We start from the raw sequence: 12,400 nt of genomic DNA, 5'->3' as shown, positions 1-12,400 counted from the left end.
GTGCCCACATCTTATGTTTATCTGCTATTTGTCACTGGAGTTTGAACTCAGAGCCTTGCATTTGTCAGGCAGGCATTCTGCTACTTGAGCCATGCTCCTAGGGCCTTTTTCTTTCATTATGTTTCAAATAGACTCTCTCATTCATGCCAGGGTTGCCTAAGTCTACAATTCTCCTATTTATGTTTTCCATGAAGTTGAGATGATAGGCATGTACTACACTTTATTGGTTGAAATAGGATCGCATGAGTTTTTTTGCCTAAGTTGGCCTTGAATCCCATCCTTCTGATCTCCACTTCCAGAGTTGGTAAGTATGAGCCACCACTCCCAGCCTCTTTCACTTTTCTGATGTGAGATTCCTCTATTTTCTTGACTACTGTTTTAGTTCTTTCATATTCACTGTTGTGCAGCATGCAAATAAACAAACATGATGATATTTTCAGTGATCATTTCTATAGTTCATTACTAGAGAAGTATTTCTGATCATGTAGAGTACTGGAAACCATGAGGAAACATAACATGATCACATGAGTGTAAAGTTGGCTGTTAGTGCTGCTGTGTTGCAGCTGCCATCTGCCATTGATGGTCATTCTTCTTGACTTTTGCAGGAGCCAGAGGGTGAGGCTATCATCTGAGTGGCTCCTATTACAAAAAAGAAAAAAATCGATACCATAAACTATTTCCCAATTTTCAAATTTTCAATAATGCTACTGTTATTATATTATAAGCTTGGTCTAAATATGCACTCTGTTATATTGGTCATAAAATAAAGAATACAACATTGGTTTCATAAGTTATGCATATACATCCATTTAATGGAGTCATAGTACTGTACAGAAACTGTAATTGTAATTGTTATTTTCCAGAGCACTAATAGTTACAAAAGCACATCTATTATGTATCTAATGCAGTCTGAGTGCAGAATGGACACCACCCAAAAAGGCTGAGTTTAAAATATCTAAATTTTCACAACTCGTGCATATTAGCTGATACTGTTGTTATTGCCCTCTCTGATCAAATCAGTCCAGAGAACACAATGCAATCCTTTTGGAAAAAGATAAAGTATCTAATTAAGTGGGGATAGATTTTCACGGAAGCATAATAATAGATACATTCATACAAAATATGGCCACTGGAAAAGAAAACCTTATAGATAATGGAGTATAAGTCTATCTTTTATAGGGGACTAATGATCAGTGAGGAAGAGAGATTTCCTAAATACCACAGTGGCTTAGTGTGCATTGAGGAATGCCCCACATAATATTTAGAGAGAGAGAAGTTCAAGGAGGTTAGAAGGTGTTACCTCTCATTTTAAGATAGGTCCTTACACTTAGTAGGTCAATGAACATTATAATTTTATACTATAACGTATGTACTTAGCCTATCACCAGTGCAGATCTGTCTGTTCACTGTTTAATAGAAATATATCAGAATCTATCATCATTATGCCATTATTTTGTTTAGGTATTTTAGTGTCAGGGAAACTAGTCAAGACATGGGACTAGGCCTATAGCTTTCACTTACTAACAAGAGTCATTTCTTAGGTATGCTTAGGTAGTATAATTTTCTATCAATCACTACTGAATAGAAGAGAAGGGTGGAAAGTAATGGACAAGTTAAAATGAATCACTGCCTTATCATAGGTTTTCCCTGACACTGACAAATCCCAACATGTAATGATCACTTCAGGCTATCTCCCCAAATTTCTACATAAGTCACACATCTTCTAATCAGTATTCCCAGAAAGTGATTTTTAACTCCTACTTGCAAAATTCAGATACATGATGACTATAGATAGTTAATCAATTTGGTTTCGTTCATATATATATATATAATATATGTATATATATATATATGAAAGATATATATATATATATGAAAGATATATAAATATATGAAATATATATATATATATGAGCTTAGGATCCCATATTTCTTGAAGTTTCCTTCTTTTCAGTTCATATTCAGTCGTTGCGATCAAAGGGCAATAGTCATGTTAGACTGATCTTTGCATAATATAACAGTCATTTGCCATAGAGAAGGGACATAATAGCTTCATAACTTCAGTTAATAAGAATCCAGTGATGCACTAATTTTTCTTGACCTTAATAATATTTTAAATAAAAGAACATGGACAAATTGAGTATATATGGTACAAATGGACACTTTAAATCTCTTTTTTTAAAAGACGCATTCCTCCTCATGGGATTTTTTGGGGGGAAAGGGCACCAAACTTTGCTATAATTTGCACCAGTGTTCCACAGTTCCTTTTTTTGAAAAGGGAAGGATGTTGTTGGGCTGTACTTTCAATCTGAAATATTATCAGTATTGTGCATTTTATGGCAGTTGGAAAGACTATGACATTCAATATCTTTTTTGGGGGGCTTTCATGGACACTTGAGAGTGTCATATAGTTTTGCACATTCTTTCATTTATATGATAAACCTATACCCCATTCTGTCTAGATTCTTCCAATGTTTTGGTCATTATCAATTTGAATAATCAGATGGAGTAATTAAACATCAAATAAATACCTAGATGAATGCTGTTTTCTTCCTATATAGTAAATTTGCATTTAGAAATACATTACCACAGAATCCACATCACTGTTGTTTATCTGCAAAAATACACTAGTTAATTATAATTTGTCCTAGTTAATTATAATTTATTGTCTAATAAGCCCTCAAAATTTCATGGCATGGGTAGAATTTTATTACTTATCCATTTTTCCATTTTTCTCTCATCACAACACAGATGCTAGAATAAAAAGCCGAAAACACACTGTGAGCAAAGTATGTATGCTGTCTGATATTTGAGATGTTACCTTAATAAGGAGCAATTGATATAATTATACCCTTAGGAGAGTATTATCTATGATTCACCATGATGGACATTGAAAAATTACAAGAAAAGATGAGAGGAAGTGACTGAGTTGAGTATATCAGCACAAGGGAGAAATTTACAGTGTCTTTACACATTAAAATTTTGTTTTATTGTATTTTTAATTGACACAGAATTGCTCAAATTTATGGGGCACAATGTGATGTTAAGTTCTGTAAACATTATATAATAAGCAAAACATGTTAAGTATCATATTTATCACCTCAAGCATGTATTTATATTCAGCTGCACTGAAAATTATTACTTCTGGTTATTTTGAAATACAAAATACATTATTATTGATGATAGTCACTGTACCATGCAGTAGAGCACAAGAACCTATTTCTCTTATTGAATTAAAATAGTTCAATAGAAAATAATGTAAATAAACAAAAAGAAATAATTTTAATTAAAAGTATAAAAATGGTCCAAAATATATCTATTTTTAAAACAACATAGAAATTAAAAAGTACATTTAATAAGGGTTAAATGCATATCAAGATAACTTAGCTTCTCATTCCTTCAAATTTGAACTTCCATTTCTCTAAAAAAGACACTTTCCTGCACTTCTTGGGATCTGTAATTCACAACTGCTTCATCTAGAACCTTTTTTCTCATCACAAAAACTCTAGTCCCTCTCTACTCATTGCTTAGAGCTAAAAATAAATGTCTCCATTTTGAAATGTTTTTTCTCTTTTGCAGTCTAGATTTGGACATTTTTGGTAGTACTTTTGAGTACACTGCCTTTTGACTTCATGTTCATTTGTGGTTTATTATGAATTATTTATAAATATAGTTAGGTAATGTTTCTAATTTCCAATACATTATGGGATTCATCATCATAGAAATTATTTCAACATGAAATGCAAGCATACAGTGATGTAAAAGGCCCATATCAAACACTTAAAACTCTTAGAATAATAAAATCAATGCAAAAAGTATACACCAAACAAATGATATTAAGGCATGTTACACAGACATGGGAATTTATTTTTCAAAAACAGTGACTTATTTACACTGAAGACACATAATGAAGTATAGAACATTTAGGAGGATATAAAATACAGACATATCAAAAATTATTTAAGATAATTATAAATAATTTGAAGAGAACAAGTGCATACATGTGCATAATACATATTTATTTGTACTATATACTTCTTTATTTTAAATAAATTTTTTCTAAATTTTTGTATGGCCTTTTCAACATTTTTTTCTGTTTTCTATAAGCTGTATGTCAGCATGCAAATCACTAGGAGGTAAAACAATGAGGTCATTTTGTGTTGTTATGGAAAGTACAAAGAACTTGACCCAAAATAAATGAAAAGTGCAGCTCCTTGGAGAATCACAACTGTCATAAAGTGAGAGGCAAAGATGAAGAAAGCTTCTAAACTCCCCTTAACAGGGTATATCATTAAGACTGATAAGATGATATAAAAATAGGAGACAGGAACTCCTGAAATGGTGTGCATTTCCAAAAAAACCAATTATATTGAACATTCCAAACTTATTAATTTTTGTATATGAGCAAAATAATAATAGTATCTGAAGGACATCACAGTAGAAGTTATTGATCTCATTAAACCGGCAGATGCGTAATTGGAGTGATGATGTATGTAGCAAGCCATCTCTTCTTCCTAACAAGTAAAGTCCAACCTGTAGTTAGGAGCACGTAACGCTGGACATGTCTACTGCCTAGAGCATGGGTTGCTGATGGTCTTGTACCAGTCAAAGGCCATCACTGCCAGCAGCATGCACTCAGCTTCTGTAAAGATACTGACAATCAGTAATGTCAGGTCACAACTAAGAAAGGGAATTAATTTGTTGTTGTCAAGTAGGTCCATCAGCATCTTAGGCCCAACTGCAGTGGAATAGTAGATGTCAGAGAAGGAGATGAAGCTGAATAAAAAGTACATTGAGTATTGCTTAATGTTTTGAGGGTATTAGAATGATGTAATACTTAATAAACAACATAGATATCAAACTTTGAGGTATTTTCCTAATAGTGTATTTCATGCGTATAATGACAGTTTTTTAAAAATGTGGTTAGATAATACTTTCAAGAATATGTTAAGTTCTGTTGATTTTCATTTCATAAAAATTTCTATAATTTTATGTAGTATCACTTATAGTCATTTTTTGATATTTGGGAGGTATTGAAAGTATGAATTCTATGTGTACTCCAAAATGTTGACTATAGCTTCCAATATAGTGTTCTACATTCCTCAATATTGGTTTAGCCTTTTAATCTCTGATTTCATTGGATTTTTTCATTGGGACAGAGAGCTAAATCCTGAATTCACATTTTTCTGAACATAAAATATCTCCATTCTCTCTCCTTTAAATGTGATTTTTCAGTACCTCTTTTGTTCAGGAACAGACTTGTGAGAAAAAATGTTATGATTCTAAATATTGACTGTTGTGGATATCCTATCAAAGACAATATTTTTAAGTATTATTTAACATACTTCCATATATTATCATACATTCCAAATATTACTTGGTGTTTTCATCATTTAAAACTTGATTATACCTAATTAAAATGTGAGATCCGTAAGTAATCACCATAAGTAATGAGGAAAGGAAACTTTTTAAATCCCATGGACGTGATGTTTGTATGACCCCCCGAAGTCCCTGTTTTCTATAGATTTCTAACTGTTGTGCAATGGAAAGATAATCAACAAACTATACTTCTTCTAGGGAACAGGAAATCTCTTGACAACCATCATGGACAATTTTATGATATATGTTTATGTTAAATTCCCCCAAATTGTGATCTTCCTGTCTTGTTGTTCTAAGGAAATGAGCAGTGTGAAGAGATCATCCACATACCCTCTCTGCAGGTAAGCAAGATTTCACAAGTGTTTGAGCATAGAAGGGATTAATAAGAAACACTGCCAAATGAAAGTATTTGCTTTACCTTACTTGAACACTTTATTTATGTATTTGCTTATTTATGTTCTATAAAGGCATATTGTAGCACAATTGAATGGGTCACATAGAAAACATGTAAAATGGGACCCCTGAAGCTGTGAAACCTAGCCATCTAGGGAGAAACCTATGTATTGCCAGTGTTGTGAGTTATGTTTTATAATATGTGAATCATTTCTCTCTATCTCTCTCTCTTTCTCTCTTTTTGTTTTTCTAGCATTACTGCAGCTTGAACCCAGGGCCTCATGCTTGCTAGGCATGTGCCCTATCATTTGAGTCGTGTCTCTAGCCTTTGCAATATGTGAATCATTTCAGCAAGCGTTTCGGGATTTTATGTGTCCAATAAGAGTTACTATTCACAGAAATTTACATTTTGTCTCAATGCAGTTAACTTTTTTTACTATAAAACCAATAAATGGAAAAATTCATAGGTACAAAATTATCATAATAATGCTTAAGCATAAGCCTTTCTACACACACAAATAATGCAGGTGGTTCCAGGGTCTTCTCAAACCTTACCTTAAGTACATAGGGATATAGACTTTTGTTTATAATTCCCTTAAAAATAAATAACACCTTAAGCAAAATCATTAAAATATTCTTGATTAGGGGAAATATTTCTTTAGTAATACACTTCGATGCATTTCATATTTTACTGTCATTGAGTGATTGTACTGTCACACATGCTGAAAATTTAATGCTATAGGAAATATTGTTGAAGTCAAGCCCCAAGTAAATAATTACAATAAATTGCCACCCACTAAACTGAAGGCATTGAGGCATTTGTATTACCCAAGAGCTTTTCTACCATTACCACTTCTCCATTCATATTAAAAATGTGGGAATTACCCTTGGTCCAAAGTAATTTTCCCATCCACTGACTCAGTGTCTCCAGGGAGGACAATTCTCGAAGCAATAGTTTCCTAGGCAGCACCTAAGTTGCACTTCCTAAATATGACTGCCTCTGCAGACCATTAAATCAAACTTGCTTTTAACCCTTTTCATCTAAACCTGAGTCTAGAGGCTACATTATTATTAAAAGTGAATAATAAAATTCCTAAAGTGATTTGTATTGTTTTAGATGTTACTCTCAAATAGTGGAAGAAAAGAGCTGATCAGGAGTTCAAGATATCAGAGGTAAATAATTGAGAAAAAAATCTTTAGCTAAAGGACTTCCTTTTGACACTGGTACTCCTAACTATGACACTCCATAGGTAGCTGTTTGGCCATAAATAACTTTCTTCAGAAAATAATTATCAGCTCAAAGTTATAGACCTATATGGGAAGTTTATTTAATGGTATGGCCTAGAGGAGAATCATGTTCATTAATATTCTTGTTTCATGAAACAATAATAAATGTAATCAGGCCATGAATAAAATACCATCATTTTATTTAAAATGAGTATATTTAAAAATTATTCAACATTTAATACTTATTTGCTATTCTATGTGTTGCATCATTTTTGCCTCACAAGAATATGTTGGACTCTATTGTATACAAGCCATTATTAAAGATAACAAAATAATAAAAAAATTCTGAAATTTCTTACACTCTATTGGTTAATGAAATATTTTTTGAGTACCTTTTGATTTGTTAAGCATGTAAATAGAACACTTAAGTTGTATAAACAGCATGAATATTCCAAAAAGTTAAAAATGTTCCTATAATCAGGACTTCTTTTTGACACTGGTACCTTTAATAAAATTAAGAAGCCAACTCATCTAAAACTTGTGTCTAGTCCCTGTTATGTCCTTATCATTTTACACTGAAGGGATACTTTTTTGACACTTATCATAAAACATTATTTCCTTTTAACACATATACAAGTGGATGACTATAGTATTTACTGTTCTACTCAACATTATACATGTTCCATACATACAAGTGATTGCATGTACTTACAGTGCATTCATTCTAATTTTTGTAGAATGTTTTCAGTCTAAATGTATCATTATTTATCCAGTATAATGCTCATAGGTGAGTGATTTTTTCCTTATACTTTTGTCATTATTGTTCATATATATATAGCATGTGTATGTTTACATATATGTTTATATAGATACTAACTAGTGAGTCCAGCTAAGTGATCCAAAGGAATACTTATGATTTGGAGTGGCAACATCTAGGCAGATAAAGAACTATGATGAAGAAACTGACATACAATATACTCTAATTGCACGTAGTGACTGATAATGTCTAACTTGGACAATATCAGAGTGAAGAGACAATCTTCAAAATGGGAAGCAGTCTTTGTCTGCTATTCATTTGATAAGGAATTAATATACAGAATATACACAGAACACAAGTAATTATATACCAAAAGTACAAAAAATCCAATTAATATATGGGAAAGTTGGAGTTTTCAAAATAAGTATGAATGACCAATAAATACATGAAAATATATCCAATATCCTTAGTCATAAAGGAAATGCATATAAAAACTACATTTACTCACCAGTCAGCACAGCTATCATTAAGAAAGCAAATAGCACCAAATGATGGTGAGGATGCATAGAAAACGGAACACTTGTTGTAAAAATGTAAATTACTTCAGTATTATGGCAATCAGTATGATGGCTCCTTAGAAAACCAAAAACAAAACTACCATATGATCCAGCTATACCACTCTTGGACACATAAACAAAGTAATTGAAGACAGCGTACAATAGAGATACCTGCACACTCATGTTCATTGTGGCATTATGCAAAATAGCCAAGTTATGGAATCAGCTGAGGTGCCCATCAAGGAATGTATGGATAAAGAAATTATGTTATAGATATTCAATTATTCAGCTATAAAGAAGAATAAAATTATTTCATTTTCAGTAAATGGATGGAACTGGTGATTATCATGTTAAGTGAAATAATTCATATTCATAAAGACAAATGTTGCATATTTTTTTTTCTATGTAGAATATAGTTCTAAAAACAAACAAAAATAATGAATATACAAGGGGGTTTATTTAAGCAGATGACCAATAGGACAGAGGAGGTAAAGCAAAGATTATTATGAGGGGTTCACAAAATCTCAGTACCTTATATACGTGAAAGAAAAAATCATATTGGATCTCGTTATTTTGTAAAATAAATAATGAAATAACAAAAGAATAATGTTTAATCAGAAATAAAAGAATAACATTGGTGGAAAAGCAGAGGAATGTATTTGTCTTACTTGAGTTTTACAGGCAGTCTAAAATATTTTCATTTAAAGAAGTTATACAAGTACACCTGGACAGCCTTAGATATTGAATTGCTTTTGGCTTTTGTAACTTCTGCAAAAATTTATTTGTCCTTGATTCTTTCTGGTCTTCCAATGCATGTCCATTCCCTTGTTTACTAAAGAAGTCACTTTGACTTCTTTGATCACCAAAAAACTCGAGGAGAGGTATAGATAATTGTTAAATATCTGAAGCACTCAGAGAAGTATTCTATTATTCAATTATTTTCCAAGAAATTCCTTTTTTCATAGTTATTATTACATTAGTGTTTCTATCCACAATCATTTTATGTGCTTTCATGCAAGATATAAAACATATATTTAAAAAATCTACTAGACACTTGAGGATTACAGGGCTTATTTTTTTACTTGTAAGTAGGAAACCTAAATATTAGCATACCTGGTCATTTTCTTTCTTTCTTTAAATGTTTACTAACATGCTAGTCTGGCGCTTAGGTTAATATAAAAAAGCATAGCCCTTAATATCAGAAGGCTCGGAAGCCCAAATTGAAGGGAATGATTTGGGAAACGTATTCACAGTTTCACTAGTGCACTGTTGTGTGTGAATTAGGATTAGAGGTAGACAGTGGGAAGGAAAGTGCCCTGATGAGACTGATTGTAGTTCAGAATTGAAATACAGGAACTGCCTCATAAGGTCAGTCCCTTAACCTCACTATACCTTAGTCTCACAAGGTCTGGGCTATTTTAAAACTTCTCAAACTGCTGATCCATCTGCCTAGAATGATTTCTCTGCCAATTTGCATACCTGCTAATCCTACTCATTTTTTAGATCACAGATTAAGTATCTTCATTTCAAGAAAGATTTTCTAATTCTTCTCACTGTATTTCAACTGCATGCTTTGGACTTTCATTGCTCAGTTATTGGTCATTAGTAATAATGTGAACTATTATTTAATAGAAATTCAATATCTTCTTTAGATTATAATATACATTAATGTAACAATGTCAGAATTCTCTGTTAAATACTAAAGACCTGTAAGTGTAAATGGAATTTAGGAAGCTGTACTTCTTAGAAATATTATATTAATTCACAGTTAAAACATGGAAAACCAAACATTTGACACATTAAAAATGACAGACATGGAGATTGCACCTCCTTGTCAGAATGGTTATCATCAAGAATATAAACAACACTAAATGTTGTTGAGGATGTGGGGAAAAAGCAAACCTTATAACACTGTTGGTCAGAATGTAAAGTAGTACAACCACTGTGGAAAGCAGTATGAAAGTTCCTCAAAAAACTAAAAAGAGAATTAGCTTATGATCCAGTGATACAACTTCTTGGCATACATTTGAAGGAATGTAAGTCAGGACAATAGAAACACTTGCCATCTATGTTTATTGCAGCCCTATTCACAATATCCAAGCTATGGAGACAGCTCAGATGTCCTACAACCAATGAATGTCTTAATAAAATGTGGTCTATACACACAATGGAATATTATAAAGAAAAATGTAATTATGTCATTTGCAGGTAAATGGAGATGGAACTTGAGAACATAATGTTTAGTGAAATAAGGCAGGTTCAGAAAGATAAAGGTCACATGTTTTCTCTCATATGTGGAAGATAGACACAAAATATAAACATATACACATATACAAACATGTTCCTATATATATTTATATATGTCTGTAGATACACATAACTTGTTTGTGATAGTGGCTATTTGAGGGGCTAGGGAGAAGAAGGAAGGAAAACTGACAGAGATTGCATAATATTGAAATACATTTCATCTGTGTAGGAAGAGGTCAAAAGAAACACACTGAAAGTTGTTGATTAACAAGGAGTAGCAGAAGGAAGCAATGAAGAATAATAGAGGGGGATAATCTGATTAAAGTACAACAAATTCATGAGTGAAATACCTTGGTGAAACTCTTTTGAACAAGGAACTTGAAAAATGAAAGAATGGAATTAAAACATGTCCTTTTCAGCACTAGTGGAAGGGGGGAGGACAAACAAAGAAGGTGAAGGGGTAAGGAAGAAGGTCAATGTGCTTTATTTACTTGTATGAAAATAGAACAATGAAACTTGTTGAGATTACTTTAAGTAGGGGAGAGGGGCATGAGTAAGAATGATGAAGGGCATGAATCTAAGATGCATTGTAAACATGATGAAATGTGACAATGAAGTACCCAGGTACAACTAATATTTGCTAATAAAATTATTAAAAATTCTTCATTCTTCCAAAAGCAAAACTACTGCTATCTATGTAAACTTGAGATATAAAATTAAGAATGTCATCCTTGAGAAATAAATAACTTGGCATGGTATAAATACTTGTAAGAATACATCATGTTCATTAAAATAATTTTGATTTTCATGTAAAAATGTTATACCTGGGACAAAATATCCATGTTTACTTTTCATGAGGCCCTATTTTCTTCTAAATTTTTTCAGTGCCTTTTTTGCATATCTGTTCCATAGGTTATAAATCAGATTATTCTGTGTGGAAATGGCAAAGATATACGACAGTAAGATCATTTTGTCTTGATCTAGAGAATAGGAAAAGTGCAACAAAAATACAAGACAAACTGAGTTCATTGGACAATTATAATTGTGGTAGTGTAGGAATGAGGTTGTAAAAAGGCTTTGAGCTCCCCTCATCACAGTGAATCCTTACAAGTACTAGTATGTATAGTGTAAGTACATATAAAAATATTGCACAGATAATCACCCAAGAATAATTGGTTCAATGAATCTAAAAATAGTGAATATTATGAACTCATTGACCTGTGTATCTGAGCAACACAACACATAGAGGGGAGAGGCATTAAGGAATAAATGGTGAATCTTACTAGACATGTAGAAACTTAAGTGGAATGTTGATATCCTGCTTATCAAACCATTCCCACTGGGCAAATCCTAGCCATGAACATAGAGCATATGCTACTAGACATATAACAGTTAAGGGATGTTAATGGCCTTGTACCTACCAAAGACCATCCCTATCATCAGAGGACATTCCAAATCTTCTAAGATACAGAAAGTCAAGTACTGTTGAAAACAAAGAAGTTGAGTTATGCTTGACAATTAAGCCTACCAGCATCCAACTTCTGTATAACAGCAAAAGTCACAAAAGGAGAGGTGGTTGAGGACATCACACAGTAATGTGGGAGACTGGGTATCCATTGGAATTCAAATTACCTCTCCAAAGTGTGAGGTAAGATTAACGAGTTAACCAAATAGACACATATTAAATAGGGACATTTCAATTATAGGGTTATATTAAAATCCAAAGACGAGGAAATTTCCCATACATTCTTCAAGAAAGTAGTAGATAACAGATCTAATTCTTTTTGACCAAAACATAATATCTAAATCAGAAAAAGTTTATTCCAGTGTGCTATGCTTT

The 12,400-nt window shown here is 32.3% G+C and overlaps 1 non-coding gene across 1 annotated transcript; it reads left to right on the top strand.

The window, feature by feature from the left end:
- The first annotated feature begins 424 nt into the window (after positions 1-424).
- LOC141415825 (small nucleolar RNA U3) lies at positions 425-637 on the top strand. The gene has a single exon (XR_012440784.1). It is a non-coding gene; the product is annotated as a small nucleolar RNA U3 (small nucleolar RNA).
- Positions 638-12,400: the final 11,763 nt, after the last annotated feature.

Source organism: Castor canadensis, chromosome 1 (genome assembly GCF_047511655.1).
Source record: "Castor canadensis chromosome 1, mCasCan1.hap1v2, whole genome shotgun sequence".
Lineage (NCBI taxonomy): Eukaryota > Metazoa > Chordata > Mammalia > Rodentia > Castoridae > Castor > Castor canadensis.
Note: the sequence above shows the minus strand (reverse complement) of the source record. Positions and strands in the feature narration are given on the sequence as shown.